The 6,000-nt window shown below is 32.7% G+C and overlaps 2 non-coding genes across 2 annotated transcripts; both read left to right on the top strand.

The window, feature by feature from the left end:
• The first annotated feature begins 910 nt into the window (after positions 1-910).
• TRNAP-AGG (transfer RNA proline (anticodon AGG)) lies at positions 911-982 on the top strand. Its single transcript has one exon. It is a non-coding gene; the product is annotated as a tRNA-Pro (tRNA).
• A 3,781-nt stretch (positions 983-4,763) lies between these two features.
• Positions 4,764-4,835, top strand: TRNAP-AGG (transfer RNA proline (anticodon AGG)). Its single transcript has one exon. It is a non-coding gene; the product is annotated as a tRNA-Pro (tRNA).
• The last annotated feature ends 1,165 nt before the right edge of the window (positions 4,836-6,000 follow it).

Below are 6,000 nucleotides of genomic sequence, written 5' to 3'. Positions count from 1 at the left end.
TAATATTTCCTCCTTGTACACATTAGTGACTGCTTTAAATTAATATAATTTTCACATAAAATTGGTTAAGATATCAAATAAAACATGCTTACTTGATGATTCTATGATTTTCATTTTGGGCGCGACAGGTCCCTGGTTCAATTCCCTGACGAGCCCTCTCTTTCTTTTTACGGTGCATCTCATGGTTTATATATATCTGATTTTCTCAATTGGCTAAGTCAATAGCATCAACTGAGTTTTGTTTTTGCCATACTCCCAATAGAATTTGTACATACTTATGAATCTTGCCTTCATCATTTTCCTATTGCCTTTCTTCTATTTATGCATGATTTACACATAGCTATTTACAAGTCTTGGGTTTTATCGATCAGACAAGTCCAAACTCTGTCGCCATTTTTATATCTTGTCACTGCACTTTCCAAATAAGCACACATAGAAAACTATCAATAGAATCTTACGAAAACATTTTAGTTGTACTACAAATAAGAGCATACTTATTAAAATTTCAACCGTATTGTGGTATATCAGGAAAACTGCAGGTTCCCTTCAGTTTAGATAGCTTTGAATGTTTTAAAAGAATAGTCTCACTTTGAAACACAAAAAGTTCAAAAATTAAATTGCAAGGTTTTCTTTTGCCTTTCTTCTGTGTCTGGAAGCATGATTTGTACATTGCAAATGACAAGTCTTTAGCTTCGTCCATGAGAGAAGCCCAAACTCTGTAGGCACTCACAAATCTTGTCCCTGCACTTTTTCTATATGCATACCTTAGAAAACTATCTACTGGACCATAAGGAAATATTTTATTTATTCTACAAATTAATTTTTACATAAATGTATATGGTGTTTTAAAAACAAAAAGCTATTTTCTAAAAATCAATTGAAAAATCCAAAGAAAAATCTTCAGGTAGGTGGCTCGTTGGTCTAGGGGTATGATTCTTGCTTAGGGTGCGAGAGGTACCGGGTTCAAATCCCGGATGAGCCCAGATTTTCAGATTCTTTGAAATGGTTCTATTATCTTATAGTAGTCAATTTCCTGAGTGAATTTCAACTGAATGTTGTTTTTTCAAAACTCTCAAAATAGATTGTATTTACTAATTTGCACAATTGAATTTTGTTTTTTGTCAAACTGCTAAAATTATTTGTAAGTACTTATCTGCACACAGCATGTGATATGTCTTGGGTTTTATCCATCAGAAAAACTCTGCTGGGCATCATAAAACTTTGCACAGCAATTTTCAAGCAAGTATACTTAGAAAATTATTGACTATTAGGAAATATTTTATTTATGCTAATATTTCCTCCTTGTACACATTAGTGACTGCTTTAAAATAATATAATTTTCACATAAAATTGGTTAAGATATCAAATAAAACATGCTTACTTGATGATTCTATGATTTTCGTTTTGGGCGCGACAGGTCCCTGGTTCAATTCCCTGACGAGCCCTCTCTTTCTTTTTACGGTGCATCTCATGGTTTATATATATCTGATTTTCTCAATTGGCTAAGTCAATAGCATCAACTGAGTTTTGTTTTTGCCATACTCCCAATAGAATTTGTACATACTTATGAATCTTGCCTTCATCATTTTCCTATTGCCTTTCTTCTATTTATGCATGATTTACACATAGCTTTTTACAAGTCTTGGGTTTTATCGATCAGACAAGTCCAAACTCTGTCGCCATTTTTATATCTTGTCACTGCACTTTCCAAATAAGCACACATAGAAAACTATCAATAGAATCTTACGGAAACATTTTAGTTGTACTACAAATAAGAGCATACTTATTAAAATTTCAACCATATTGTGGTATATCAGGAAAACTGCAGGTTCCCTTCTGTCTAGATAGCTTTGAATGTTTTAAAAGAATAGTCTCACTTTGAAACACAAAAAGTTCAAAAATGAAATTGCAAGGTTTTCTTTTGCCTTTCTTCTGTGTCTGGAAGCATGATTTGTACATTGCAAATGACAAGTCTTTAGCTTCGTCCATGAGAGAAGCCCAAACTCTGTAGGCACTCACAAATCTTGTCCCTGCACTTTTCCTATATGCATACCTTAGAAAACTATCTACTGGACCATAAGGAAATATTTTATTTATTCTACAAATTCATTTTTACATAAATGTATATGGTGTTTTAAAAACAAAAAGCTATTTTCTAAAAATCAATTGAAAAATCAAAGAAAAATCTTCAGGTAGGTGGCTCGTTGGTCTAGGGGTATGATTCTTGCTTAGGGTGTGAGAGGTCCTGGGTTCAAATCCTGGAGGAGCCCAGATTTTCAGATTCTTTGAAATGGTTCTATTATCTTATAGTAGTCAATTTCCTGAGTGAATTTCAACTGAATGTTGTTTTTTCAAAACTCTCAAAATAGATTGTATTTACTAATTTGCACAATTGAATTTTGTTTTTTGTCAAACTGCTAAAATTATTTGTAAGTACTTATCTGCACACAGCATGTGACATGTCTTGGGTTTTATCCATCAGAAAAACTCTGCTGGGCATCATAAAACTTTGCACAGCAATTTTCAAGCAAGTATACTTAGAAAATTATTGACTATTAGGAAATATTTTATTTATGCTAATATTTCCTCCTTGTACACATTAGTGACTGCTTTAAAATAATATAATTTTCACATAAAATTGGTTAAGATATCAAATAAAACATGCTTACTTGATGATTCTATGATTTTCGTTTTGGGCGCGACAGGTCCCTGGTTCAATTCCCTGACGAGCCCTCTCTTTCTTTTTATGGTGCATCTCATGGTTTATATATATCTGATTTTCTCAATTGGCTAAGTCAATAGCATCAACTGAGTTTTGTTTTTGCCATACTCCCAATAGAATTTGTACATACTTATGAATCTTGCCTTCATCATTTTCCTATTGCCTTTCTTCTATTTATGCATGATTTACACATAGCTTTTTACAAGTCTTGGGTTTTATCAATCAGACAAGTCCAAACTCTGTCGCCATTTTTATATCTTGTCACTGCACTTTCCAAATAAGCACACATAGAAAACTATCAATAGAATCTTACGGAAACATTTTAGTTGTACTACAAATAAGAGCATACTTATTAAAATTTCAACCGTATTGTGGTATATCAGGAAAACTGCAGGTTCCCTTCTGTCTAGATAGCTTTGAATGTTTTAAAAGAATAGTCTCACTTTGAAACACAAAAAGTTCAAAAATGAAATTGCAAGGTTTTCTTTTGCCTTTCTTCTGTGTCTGGAAGCATGATTTGTACATTGCAAATGACAAGTCTTTAGCTTCGTCCATGAGAGAAGCCCAAACTCTGTAGGCACTCACAAATCTTGTCCCTGCACTTTTCCTATATGCATACCTTAGAAAACTATCTACTGGACCATAAGGAAATATTTTATTTATTCTACAAATTCATTTTTACATAAATGTATATGGTGTTTTAAAAACAAAAAGCTATTTTCTAAAAATCAATTGAAAAATCCAAAGAAAAATCTTCAGGTAGGTGGCTCGTTGGTCTAGGGGTATGATTCTTGCTTAGGGTGCGAGAGGTCCTCGGTTCAAATCCCGGACGAGCCCAGATTTTCAGATTCTTTGAAATGGTTCTATTATCTTATAGTAGTCAATTTCAACTGAATGTTGTTTTTTCAAAACTCTCAAAATAGATTGTATTTACTAATTTGCACAATTGAATTTTGTTTTTTGTCAAACTGCTATAATTATTTGTAAGTACTTATCTGCACACAGCATGTGACATGTCTTGGGTTTTATCCATCAGAAAAACACTGGTGGGCATCATAAAACTTTGCACAGCAATTTTCAAGCAAGTATACTTAGAAAATTATTGACTATTAGGAAATATTTTATTTATGCTAATATTTCCTCCTTGTACACATTAGTGACTGCTTTAAATTAATATAATTTTCACATAAAATTGGTTAAGATATCAAATAAAACATGCTTACTTGATGATTCTATGATTTTCATTTTGGGCGCGACAGGTCCCTGGTTCAATTCCCTGACGAGCCCTCTCTTTCTTTTTACGGTGCATCTCATGGTTTATATATATCTGATTTTCTCAATTGGCTAAGTCAATAGCATCAACTGAGTTTTGTTTTTGCCATACTCCCAATAGAATTTGTACATACTTATGAATCTTGCCTTCATCATTTTCCTATTGCCTTTCTTCTATTTATGCATGATTTACACATAGCTATTTACAAGTCTTGGGTTTTATCGATCAGACAAGTCCAAACTCTGTCGCCATTTTTATATCTTGTCACTGCACTTTCCAAATAAGCACACATAGAAAACTATCAATAGAATCTTACGAAAACATTTTAGTTGTACTACAAATAAGAGCATACTTATTAAAATTTCAACCGTATTGTGGTATATCAGGAAAACTGCAGGTTCCCTTCAGTTTAGATAGCTTTGAATGTTTTAAAAGAATAGTCTCACTTTGAAACACAAAAAGTTCAAAAATTAAATTGCAAGGTTTTCTTTTGCCTTTCTTCTGTGTCTGGAAGCATGATTTGTACATTGCAAATGACAAGTCTTTAGCTTCGTCCATGAGAGAAGCCCAAACTCTGTAGGCACTCACAAATCTTGTCCCTGCACTTTTTCTATATGCATACCTTAGAAAACTATCTACTGGACCATAAGGAAATATTTTATTTATTCTACAAATTAATTTTTACATAAATGTATATGGTGTTTTAAAAACAAAAAGCTATTTTCTAAAAATCAATTGAAAAATCCAAAGAAAAATCTTCAGGTAGGTGGCTCGTTGGTCTAGGGGTATGATTCTTGCTTAGGGTGCGAGAGGTACCGGGTTCAAATCCCGGATGAGCCCAGATTTTCAGATTCTTTGAAATGGTTCTATTATCTTATAGTAGTCAATTTCCTGAGTGAATTTCAACTGAATGTTGTTTTTTCAAAACTCTCAAAATAGATTGTATTTACTAATTTGCACAATTGAATTTTGTTTTTTGTCAAACTGCTAAAATTATTTGTAAGTACTTATCTGCACACAGCATGTGATATGTCTTGGGTTTTATCCATCAGAAAAACTCTGCTGGGCATCATAAAACTTTGCACAGCAATTTTCAAGCAAGTATACTTAGAAAATTATTGACTATTAGGAAATATTTTATTTATGCTAATATTTCCTCCTTGTACACATTAGTGACTGCTTTAAAATAATATAATTTTCACATAAAATTGGTTAAGATATCAAATAAAACATGCTTACTTGATGATTCTATGATTTTCGTTTTGGGCGCGACAGGTCCCTGGTTCAATTCCCTGACGAGCCCTCTCTTTCTTTTTACGGTGCATCTCATGGTTTATATATATCTGATTTTCTCAATTGGCTAAGTCAATAGCATCAACTGAGTTTTGTTTTTGCCATACTCCCAATAGAATTTGTACATACTTATGAATCTTGCCTTCATCATTTTCCTATTGCCTTTCTTCTATTTATGCATGATTTACACATAGCTTTTTACAAGTCTTGGGTTTTATCGATCAGACAAGTCCAAACTCTGTCGCCATTTTTATATCTTGTCACTGCACTTTCCAAATAAGCACACATAGAAAACTATCAATAGAATCTTACGGAAACATTTTAGTTGTACTACAAATAAGAGCATACTTATTAAAATTTCAACCATATTGTGGTATATCAGGAAAACTGCAGGTTCCCTTCTGTCTAGATAGCTTTGAATGTTTTAAAAGAATAGTCTCACTTTGAAACACAAAAAGTTCAAAAATGAAATTGCAAGGTTTTCTTTTGCCTTTCTTCTGTGTCTGGAAGCATGATTTGTACATTGCAAATGACAAGTCTTTAGCTTCGTCCATGAGAGAAGCCCAAACTCTGTAGGCACTCACAAATCTTGTCCCTGCACTTTTCCTATATGCATACCTTAGAAAACTATCTACTGGACCATAAGGAAATATTTTATTTATTCTACAAATTAATTTTTACATAAATGTATATGGTGTTTTAAAAACAAAAA

This window comes from Taudactylus pleione, unplaced genomic scaffold (assembly GCF_031769625.1).
Source record: "Taudactylus pleione unplaced genomic scaffold, aTauple2 ptg000317l, whole genome shotgun sequence".
NCBI lineage: Eukaryota > Metazoa > Chordata > Amphibia > Anura > Myobatrachidae > Taudactylus > Taudactylus pleione.
This window is presented reverse-complemented; position numbering and strand designations above follow the sequence as displayed.